Source organism: Pinus tabuliformis, chromosome Q, assembly GCF_031772625.1.
Source record: "Pinus tabuliformis cultivar Carrire ecotype Pingquan chromosome Q, CPIR1, whole genome shotgun sequence".
Taxonomy (NCBI): Eukaryota; Viridiplantae; Streptophyta; class Pinopsida; order Pinales; family Pinaceae; genus Pinus; species Pinus tabuliformis.
The window spans coordinates 518,046,382-518,058,451 of NC_142296.1; positions in this window are offsets into that span (position 1 = coordinate 518,046,382).

Consider the following 12,070-nt stretch of genomic DNA (forward strand, 5'->3'; position numbering starts at 1 on the left):
TGGGGTGAAGGAGCTGTAAGGCTTTCCAAGACAACAGAGGCTTTATCCATGAGTGGACAAAGGTGAAGGGGATGATTGCCTTTACAAAGTCTACAGGGGATTTGAATCTTCCCTTTTCCCTTACCATTCCCGACTGATAAGGTAGCATCACCGTGAGCTTCAGAGGATGATGAGGGGCGGGCCAGATCATGAGACCATACTTATAGTACCCTGGGAATGCCAAGACAATCGCGAAGAAGATGGTCCTCCTTGCATAATCGACAAGGAAACTTGACCTTCCGCGGAGGAGCAGAAGGGGGCCTGACTTCAGGTGTACTCGAGGGGGTAGCTACACTTGTAACCTCTCCCTTAGGAGCCTTCTTCTTCTTCGTCTTCTTCTTCTTCTTCTTAGCCACCTGGTTACTCGAATCTATACTTTCACTAGGTGAAGTAGAAGATTAGGACGTAGAAGTAGGCATAGAAGGGGAGAGATCCACCTTAGAATCAACATGATGTTCTTCAGGTGGAGGGACGGATTGACTAGATGATGAAACGGTAGGTACCAAAGAGGTTGAGAGCAACCAAACCGGCAACCCAACAGTTAACCCTGGGAGGGACAGTGTTGCCATATAAGGAGCGCCAACATTTCCAAAAGGAGTGAAATGACCAGGGTTCCCGTCAGAGGGGATCCCTGGGTTGGTGAACTCCAAAAAAGTTTCCATCGAGAACGAAAAGAAGCCTACTCAAGCTAACTCACATAGGATATAACCGGGTAATTTTAATCGCGGCCAAATAAATTTTAAGATGCAAGGACACAACTTGACCTTTTCATGTTTTAAGAGTCGAGAAAAGGACAAAAAGGTGACTCTAGTCGCCTTCGAATGTTTTGTGAGCCCGAAGTGACAAACTGCTCAAGTGAGCCTTTTCTTTTAAGGAGTCTGAAAAGGATCAAAAGTGACTACTCTGGAGAACTAGGCAAAAGGGTTTACCAAACAAATCCGTAAAACTACATATACACCTTGGCAGTCATATGAAAACCAAGGACTTCCCGTACGGCAGCCAATCTTCCCGAATGTTGTGTTCGGTGCGTTACGGCTCGTAAGGCGGCAGACACGGCTTCCTGTGGATAAAGGATGATAACCTAGTGGGGTCTCCCCTAGCTACACGACGGTACGTGGGAGCTCAAGTCCGTGCTAGACCACTATCGAGTCACAAAAGGAGGAATCACCCAACCGTAGTGTGAAACAACAGTGACTAGGTTTAACGACACCGGAGCACGTCTCTAGCCTAGACCTCTAATTAGTGAGTGTTATGTTCCAATGCATTTTAAAGTTCACTCAGTTCATTTTATGGTTGATCTTTGATTAAGTTTCAATTTCCAGGTCCTACCGTATGTAATCTCTCATAATTCCCTAAATGCAAACTATATGCCAAAGAATATCATTTCGTTCGATGAATACTAACTACGAGAGAGTTAAGGATTTTTCAAACAAAATGACCACAAACAAACAAGAACCACCCTAATGCAGATAATGACAAATAACAAAACTTTTCTCTAAAGTTACTAATCGCTAATAACAACGAAAAGCTTTATTTTCCATTAACTAATGCAAAGCAAAAGAGATTGTTTGTTTCTTTTTTGATGGAAAAAATGCACTAAACAAATTTTGAGAGATATTAACAAAGAGTAAAAAGACAAATTTCACTCAATGAGAACACAATCAAGTCCCCGAAACACCAAGACAGTCCTTCAAAACGAAGAAAAACACCAAAGACTTCAATGAGCCATGTGATCTAGGCCCAAAACGAAGTCGAGCGGAATCCAAGTGAAAAAGAAGTAAATCACTTGAATAACGCAATATAATACTTAACAACCACTGAACAAGTGCAAGAGAGTAGCCAAAAAGTCGACTGGAATGATAGAAGACCAAAAATTCGACACGCAAAGCCACTAGATGTCCTAGGGCTAAAACGTGAAATCGATAGAAAATGGCAAACACCCAAAGTATGCAAATCTAATCTATGCACACTTTTCATTCATATCCTGAAAATGAGAATTCTAATTATGCAAGTGTGATCTATGCAAGAGAATTCTCAAACACGCGATGATTCTAATGTAATCTAAGAACCAATCAAGTGCAAATCAAGAAAAACGGGTGTGAGTTCCAAAGATCATAAACTAAAAATACTCAAAGGCGATTAACACTCATACACAATTTAGCCCCCCCCCCGGCGAATGAGGGGGAATTCTTTGCAAAAACAAAAGCAAAAAAAGATGAAAAATTGTGAAAAGACTGAGACAAATCTCCAAGTAATGATCAAAGGAAATCAAATTAATAATTTGCCCAAAAAAAACTCAAAACCAGTCAAACAAGACTCTGACACACTCAAGTGATTGAAAAAGGTGTAGCAAGATACAAATCCAAGCTCAGAGGGCTTGAAAACAAGCAAACTGGAAAAGTTGATGGACCTGGCGTGACTGTCAAGCTGGAACTCGCGCTTTTGTGGGATTGGCGCAGGATGTCTTTGAGCAACTTGTGCCAATGGCGTGACTGTAAGGCTAAAAAGTGCGCTAATCAAGTTTGCTAAATCAAAAACGAAAACAAGCAATCCAGGGCTTGTAAAAAGTATCTAGGAAAAACAGGAAGCAAGAAACAGCAAGAAATCCAACCCATAAAGCTATCTAAGCAATCAAACAAGAAACCAAAGAGACAAGACTGTCCCCAGTGGAGTCGCCAAATTGTTGTGGAGGTAAATCCTCTCTGCGGACAGAGACGATCCCTACTAGCCCAGATTGGGTCTAGAAACAATCACACAATGCTACCACGCAAGTTCCTAACTGCAAATACAAAGTAGATGGTGAGAACCTACTTGGATTCCAAGGCTAGTGTTCGTCGAAGAGATGTCGGCTTCATTCCTTTGCTTTGGCCGGTCACGATCCCCACGATCTCCGTGATAGGATACCTGCACACGCAAAGGAGAACATGAAAACAAGCGTAAAATCTAGTAGATGCAAATATATATTGGTCAGAAAAGATATAACTCAACATCAAACACAAAGCAATGAGAGTGGAACCATAATGATAGTCATCTATTATTAATGAATAACAAAGAAGGATACAACCATTGTTCTGACGTCAAATCCTCCTTCGGCTCGGTAGTCAGCTACAAAAGTCTTGCAAAGCTTGTTGGGATGAAGAACAAGCCTCTCTCTCTTTGGGTGACAAGAATCTCCTTACTTAGATTTGGCCTTATGGGTGCAAAGAAGGCTCTTGCAGCTTCAAACTCTTAAACTCCTGGAACTATTGTAATTCTAACTATCACTCCAACTAGCTTGCTCAAGGCATAGAGGCAAGCTTTTATAGATAGAGAGGGAAAGAGATAGGATCAACCACATTATTCATGGGATTGGCTTTATCACTTGGAAACTTCCATGAAAGGTGGCAAACCACTTTCCCTTCTATGGAGATTCGAAGCCAAACCATCCTAGCTCAACATAGATTCAGTTGGTGAATGGGTTGAAGAGAACCTTCGGGAGTTTGTTCGTTGAAAAATTTACTCAATTCGGTTGGCGTGAGTGCGACTCTGGGACATAGCGCCAATGGCGCGCCCTTTATGGAGGATTCCCCTCATTGGCGCAGGCAGTGAACTGTGGACCCGCGCTAATGCAAAAAGAGTTGTTTTCATAAGTATTTTGGAGGAGATGTCTTCAGGGCAAATGAAGCTCATACTCAGAGGAATATAATGCAAGTCGTTTCATGTCATGTCACTTCTCACAGGTCCTGGAATGAGTCCTCTAGTGTGCGGGTGAGGGGTAACAGGGACGGTGACAAATGGTGACAAATTGTTGTGTAACAACCTGCTACCTGAATATCTTAATGAGTTGCAGGAAGATACAATAATGGACAGGAAGGTAAGGATGACACGTAGTGGATAGGTGGAATACCTCAAAATTGGGCTTAAAGGTTTGAAGCCGAGCAGTGCGAAGTGGATTGAGATTGGACAAGTGAGACATCAATTTCCTCACTTAGTTGATGCTTGAAGAAAACCAACTTTTGGTGGTCCAAAATCTTTTCAGTTGGGAGGTCATGATCCAAATCTGATCCACAAATGACTGTCATAGAACCATGACTATATCGGGATGAAACAAATCCTTGAAGAACCCATAACAACAATCGAAAACACCTTGAACTAGTGGCCATCGCAACTGGCGTGGAACTATGAGGACCTCGGTCAAAGCACGCTGATCGAGGCCCATGGAGACTCCGCAGGAGGTGGATGTAGCCCCTGGGAACCCCAGATTGGGAAAAGGAGCTGGTTTTCGATGCACATTATTGGGCGAATAGGGCTAAAATGGTAGAGCCTTGACCACTCGGTCACGTTGGGAGCCAGAGGACCGTGGGTGGAAAAACGAAAAGTGCCATCGTACAAAGGTGGGACCCACAACCTGGAAATCGGTGGTTTGATCAGGGTGCCCTTGAACGGTAAGAGGTTCTGGAGAAAACAGAGCGATCAACGATCGACGCGTGGCAGTGGAGGTGAAAGAAAAACCGTCGTGATCGTGTGTTATTAGTCGAGCAAGTCAACCACGCTCGGCGTGCATATGACGTTGGATTTGGAGGAGCCCATATTGGACAGCTAAGATTGAGTCCAATAGACAGAGTGTAATTGATAGGTAATTAAGCCGCGATTTAAGGGGATTTGGAATCCGCTGACCGCCACGGTGGAGAAAGAAACGAATCGATGAACGGGCTGGTGCTATTTTGATGGAGGCACATGGCTACTTCCCGAGCGTTCATGTTGACGCCGAACAAGGAACTCCTAGCACACAGGCAGTAGGCGAATCGACGCAGGTGGGAGAGGAACCGAACAAGCATGGAGGTTGAATGGCTAAAGCCATGAGCAGAGATAGCCGAATGGAGATCAAGAGATTTAGAGTGAAGAGTCCAAGCGACCAAGAGAGACAGTGAACAGTGAACCCTGAGAGGAGGACTGAGAACAGAGAGTAGTAAAGCCAAGCAGAGGAGACAGAGGGTTGAGCTGACCACAGGCAGGATCAAGCACTAGAGAGCTTGAAGAATCAAGCCTTCCCATAGAGGAATCTGTCTGGATTGAGCATCATATTTGACTCTTTCCACTGTAGACCGAGGGTCACAAAGCTGGTAGGAAGAACAAGAGTCTGTGTACTCCAAGTGGCTTGGGGAATCCAAGAACCACCCTACCAAGCAAAATTTGCTTTAGGAGAACTCATATTGAGTCCCTGCATTGTAATTTCTCTACTGAAAGACACAATAAAACAAGGCCACCACTGAAGCTAGACTGGAGATGTAGCCCTGAAGAATAGGGTGAACTCCTCATTATAAATTGTTTGTGTCTTTGTGTTGCTTACTATATTTCTCTGTTGTCTTTCTATTTATTTTCTGTGTATTGGCAATCTGATCGATCCGTTGTTTCAATAACACAGAACACACACACCAGCACATGGGTCTGTAATACCTTTTGCTTAATAAATCTTCAACTGAGGTCACTCATAGGGTGATTATCAGATCAGCTAAGGGGCTGGTTACTTGAGAGGTTGGGATGGTTCCTAAGAGTCTTGTTGCTAATGTGGAAGGTTTTTTATGGTGTATTTATGTTAGTTCCACTTCCTAAGGTGACTTAGGTGGTAGAATCATATCATAGTAGCTTCTCATTACATTTTTACCCCAGCTGGCCAGTTACTTGGGTATATGTGGGAGAAGGGTGTTACAATGTTGATGCCAAGGTGGAGTTGTTAGAAATACTGAGAGGCGGGTGAATCACTATTTATTATTTTTTGTTCTAGTGATTGCCAAAAGCATATATGGATATGTATATGCATACACAAAACACAGAAATCAACAATTGGAATAAATTCTTTTATTAAAAACTCAAGACAGTGTAATGAAATAAGTACAATATAAGTATAAATTTGATTGTGAATAGTTGCAAAGCTCCAACTTGGACTTCAGTGAGGCTCCAACCTATAGAGCACCAACTCTGTTTTTCAGTGGTTCTGCACTTAGGAGCACCTAGCCCCAACGACTTTAGTCCTATTCAGTTGTGAGGCTCCAACCTCTTGGGCTCCAACCCAACATTGGTATACACTGGTATGCTGCTGCACTCTATTCAACTTCCGCTGCTTTTGTTGCCACTTTTTCCTCTACTTCTTCCACCATCTCATACTCAGGTTATTCAACACAACAACAGCCTCACTGTTCTATGTTTTTTTTTTTTTGTTTTTATACATTCGCATGCCTTTGTCCATTCGTTTCCGCTACCTCGCTGGCTCTTTGGCTTCCTCCTCGCTTGCTTGAGCTTGAGCTTCCTCAACACTCGCTCGACCTTCTGGCTTCCCTTCTCCATTCGCTTTAGCTTCCTCTGTGCTCGAATTAACCAATGCTTCACTGGACATGTTCAAGAGGAAGAGGGGCCGAATTACCATAGAAATGATTCTTATTGAAAAACTATCAGAGAGGTCCCTCCTTTTTTTCTTCAAGTTCATGAGTCGTGAACTGTTATTTGTTTGTAATATAGATGCCCGAGATCAATTCCACAAATGAGGCGTTTCAACATATATCTATATATATATATATATGACTTCTTTTATTCACGGATTTATTACTTTACGGAAACCATATGAACGAGGCTATAGCCATATAGAGGCCCCACATGCCACGTCATCCTTTTATCGCAATCACCACTTCCGGAGGTTCGCACATAACACAGTCGATTGCCAATGACCGATTCCCCTGCTGGATGCGATATTATATAAACTACAGTTGATATTCTCATCGAGTCTGCAGCCGTTCATCGCAATTGGGGTTTTGCCTTGGCCAACATCCAACATCCAACATCTTAGTAAGCTCTCTCTGTATGAGGGTTTCAAGCGATGAATGTACCTTCCTTAGTTTCTATTGGCATGGCTTGACCCTTTCTTTGATTGGGATGATTCGTTGGAGGATCCACATGTCATAAGTTTGCAGATCATCATACATCCATGTGAACACATCTCAATACTGTTTGAACAAGTGGATAAACACTTGCTGCTCTTGCTGTGTACAACATGTAGCAAGATTGACAGACTTTGGATCATGTTCTGTTCCCAGGTTAATTAATTCATGCCTCATGGTGGAACTGTGGGTCTTGTTGTTCCTTGGCCCCTGTAGCCATTATTGCAAGTCATATATCTTTTCCAATGATACCACACCTTTTTTGATAATGTGGCCTTTCATGTTACTACTTGGAGAGAGCGCTCATGCTCGTCACTGTCTATCCTTGCATATTTGAAGATGTTATTGTTGGCCATGAAATGCAGTATCTGTTGATGATCATTAAACACACATAAGTTAGTTAAATGTTTTCTTGGATAGATGGTTTGTACAAAATTTCAATAGTAAATCTATCCCTAATCAGTGACATTCTTGATGCTACATTTTCTAGTCCACTGCAGTTGCATTATGAGCACACGATACAAAAATGATATTAAATTCTTGGAAGTTTGATATTAGTCGCCATACCTCTTGTTCGTAACTTTTGAGATGTGGTGATAAATAGTGAATGTTGCTACGTACCTACCATACCAGTATATCTAAATCACCTACCATTTTGAGTATGACCACATTGAGGTTGTTGGATTTATACAAGCCCAACACGAGTGCTTCATATTCTGCTACATTGTTCATGCACTTGAAATCCAAGCGACTTGATACGAGATGCTTCCTATTTCAAGGGTCGATCAGAACACACCTAGCTTCTGAGCCATCCTGCATCTTTGATCCGTCAAAGTACATGGTCAACAACTCATCTCTACATGGACCGTTCGATGTGCTGGTACAACTATTACTACTATTGTTGTTACTACTGCTACTATTGGTACAATGTGTTGTACAAGTTTCATTACCATCAGTTGGGCAAGGAAGGAGTCTCAAATTCATGTTTGGTGGGGTTGGAGTTCGTCGTGTAGGATAACACCCTAATGTTGTCTCAAGGAGGCAGTTGTTTAACATGAGTTTTGTGAAGGCCAACGGTTCATTCTTTCCATTAAGGGGGCTGACTTTATGCTTCATGTACCTCTCAGATTCTACCTGGACTTGGTTGCACTTTGCCTTGTATAGAAGGCACACGTGAGACCAGTCTGTAGCAAAATATCCATCTAACTTGCTGGACCAGTCTGTGCTGAGTACTAGACCATAAACTTCTTGTATGTCCACAACAACTATGTTGATGCATTAGTGGACTTGATTTTCATGGGATTGTCAGATGATTGCGTCTCGTAGTTCACCAATGGCTGGTACTGATGTTCAATCAAGTTGGATGATTCATGCAGATGTCTTGCTCCGTTGTGAATTGATATTCTTAGCAATGAAGAGCGGCATGACATTGGCTGTCATGTCGGAATCAAACAAACAATTGTGAACATTGCAGCTGAAAAATTCAAATCAAAGTAGGAATGGAGGGCAACCCATGTTTTCCTCTTCCATATGGAGTGTATTCAGCATAGTGGAAAGTGAGCCGAGAGGTGTTCTTTCTCCCTTGTTTTTCGAGGCTATGTTTTCTGTCACTATGTATCCCAATGTGTGCAGCAGGATATCTCACTAACTCTGGATCTTAGCCAACTCAAACAAACTGATGTTTGCCTAAGTTTTCTTCATGTCATCAACAATGTTTTAATCCAGAGGCGGTAGACTCACCGAGGTTTCTGGGGTAGAATGAGTGTTCATGTTGTCCAGTAGAGTGTTTTGCAACTTGTTGCTCATGGATGAGCTTTTGTTCGTCGTTGTCTTCCCTGACTTACTTTGTGTTCTCTGCTTTGGGGTGACCAGTGGATCGACTTTCCTTATGAGAAGTCTGATATTTTCTTGCATCTCCCCAAGTGTGGAGGGATCACCTTTACTCCTAATACTTTAATGGTCAATTTTCTTTTAGGGCTACTTCTCAAAGTTCATCTTTGACATTGTTTGTGAGCACTGATACACATTCGCCACATGCCCAGAGCTTGATGGCTCATCAGGTGCAATCTCTTTGTCATTGTCAATCTCTTCAGGTTTCTCCTACATATTGCTTCCTGCATTGAGTATATGACTGTAGAAATCATTTATGACTCACTTCCAGCCCAAACAACAGTTATCAGGATGATGTTCTTCATGGAAAGAACATAATTTTATACCTGCACATTGTTCGAGCTAGAACACAGGCTTTTGCACAGTTTTTGGAATGAACTGGCTGGGGCTTGATGAGCTACTTTCCTATCTCTACCTAGGAGGGTGACTGCTTGCAAATGTGTATATTTTACGTTGTTTGAGTTTGGAAATTTCAATGGTTAAGCTCTTTACAATACAAGTGAGGGTATCAATATCAGTTGCTTCCTTGTCTCTACCCTTACCCGCCATTTCTTGGGAATTCCTACTCACATCCCTGGATTCCTTTGTCGATTCTTCATCCTTGATGACTCCAACTACACGTATGCATTTTTCAACATCAATAGCCTCTTCACAGTTTTCCAACAATGTTGGTTTCACAACTCTCTTAACAAACTGCACAATGTTGGTTGGTAGTGTGGACATGTAGTAATTAGTGGTGGAGTCAAGAGCTTTAGTGCCTGCTATGAACTTGTTCAATATATGTGTAAACCTCTGATTGAAATCTTTCACTTTCTATTTTTCCTCCATCTTAAGGCTTCCCAACTCTTTGAGTAGCATGGTTAGGGTCTTGTCATCAATGAACATCTCAGGGAACATGCGTTTGAATGCAACCTAGTCCTGTATAGAGTTCAGTGGAAGGTTGTGATACCAAGGAGCTACGTGACCATCCAAAGTACATGGGAAAAATCTACATGCTACATGATCGTAACATACCTCAAGGGTCTACAACTATAGATAGAAGTTGTCTAAGTGGTCCTCTGCCTTCACCGTGCTATGAGGGTCGAAGTTGATGTTAATTCTCTTTGCTTGCCTTGGCATCTTATGTAGAATGACTGGGAGAGACAATTGTTCTCGAGTCATCCATTCAAGTTTTGGTTAATCCATCTATTCTTCTTCTTCATCCTATTCTTATCCTTCGAAGTCTTATGGTTCTGGCTCTGAGTCTACTTGTTCATCTCTACCTCCTCCGCTGGCTTACCCTCCACCTCCTACACCGAAGTCTGATCCCAATATCACAAGTGTGTCTTGTTCGCCTTACCAGAAGATCAGAGGTTCCTCTTCATCTTCCATAGCTTCTAGACATTCAAATGTGGCAAGGACTTCTTCTTCCACCCATGGTACAAAAACTCCAGTGGGAGTGTCTTTTGGCTTTCTAGATTCACATGGAAGATGCTCTATGTCTGGGATCAGTTTGACTACTTTCACAAACTCGCGAGTGATGGGATGAATGAAGCGAAGGTGTTGATATGGAGTCTTGTATCCAATACTAGGAGGTGAGTAATCAAACCTAGAGTCATGTGTAGGTGAGAGCGAGTGCGAGTTACTACCTTTACTATATCGTTGATGAATGAGTGTGAGGGGAATTTCAATCATATACAACTAGTTTCCCTCCTTCCAACACCAGAAATGTTGATGGTGTTGGAAGTATGAAGTCCCAACTAGACATCACACCGTCTGGTGTGGGAACCCCATCTGGTATTATGGCCCAGTTGTCATTGTCTTAAGGATTAGCCTCAAATCTTGTTTGTCAATGCAGGAGAGTGGTTTGCTTTTCCTTCGAGAAGTGAGCTTCATGTGCCTAGTGAGTGCTAATGTACTCTTGTCAATGGTTCTTTCATTGTAAAGGGAGAGGGTGAGAGTTAGTCCCAAGTTGGTTGGGATGAAGTCCCAACTCGGCCAGGAACAAACAACACAATAGGATGTGCACAACTTCCGAAGGAGCAGTCTACACAGATGCGATAGTCACAATATACAAGGTGAGATAACACATGCATCACACAACAGATGAGTTTGAACAAGTTAAATGGTTGTTACAACAAGTTTTATGTGAAAGGTCTATCTGATGTCTAGGAGAGTACTCTACATGGGCAAGACAACGTTAACAACATATACAACACATTTCCATTAATATATTATATATTACAACAAGTGAAATAATTTAGATGTAGAACACAGGTTAAATAAACATGCATTACAAGTGTTAAAGTTTAGTCTAACAACAAATACAATACATGTGTGAAAGTGTGTTGGCCTGTTAGCAGGCTTCTAAATTAAGCGAAAGTTCCAAGACACATCGTTACACCATACATCACTAACCCCAAGTGCGGGGTGTTGGAGCCACTAATTACTCCTCAAAGAAAAGGTTGCAGACTCTCTTGGCTATGTAGGAGGAGCTGAGCTACAAAATCGCTTTACGTGTACAAATGAGGGGGTATTTATAGCCAAGTTTGAAACTAACCCTTGTGGTTGTTCGACTGCCCTCATGACCATTTAGCTTCTAGTAATTTTCGACTTACATGACTCTTTGTTGAACAAGTGGGTCTCTTGGACTTCCACATTACATCACATTCATTGAAAACATAGTCCAGAGCATTGTTTTAAAAAACGGCTGAGTCAACTTTGACTCGGCCGAGTCAGACTGAGCCAATGCCTAGCCAGGTCGGTTTAGTAGCCAAAATAGAATGGCTGGCTAGGTTACTACCGAGCCAGTCATTGACTCGGTCGACTCGGTAACAACTCGACCAACTCAATAATGACTCGATCGACTCGGTAATAACTTGGCTGACTAGGCTCTTTGACAAAAATCCTAAAGCACATTTGTCAAAAGTTGTTCTGCCTCCAACATATCAATGGTTGGGTTGTTGTTTATTGCATATTTATAGCCCTAAAGTAATCTATCACTGTGAGAAAGTTTTGAAAATTACAAGGCTGAAGTATGGTTATGCTAGTGGCATGAATTAGAAAACTGAAACAATGCATTGAGCCATACAATGTTTTTAAAAAGGAAAACGTTTCGGAAATGGACTCATAAAGACATATTTACCTCTAATTTTTCTGGAGCCTCACCAGAATTAAATCAAGGGTTTTGAGACTTCATTAGGGGTAGAGAATTCGTATCATTTTTGTTGTAGTCTAGTGATTTTCCTTAG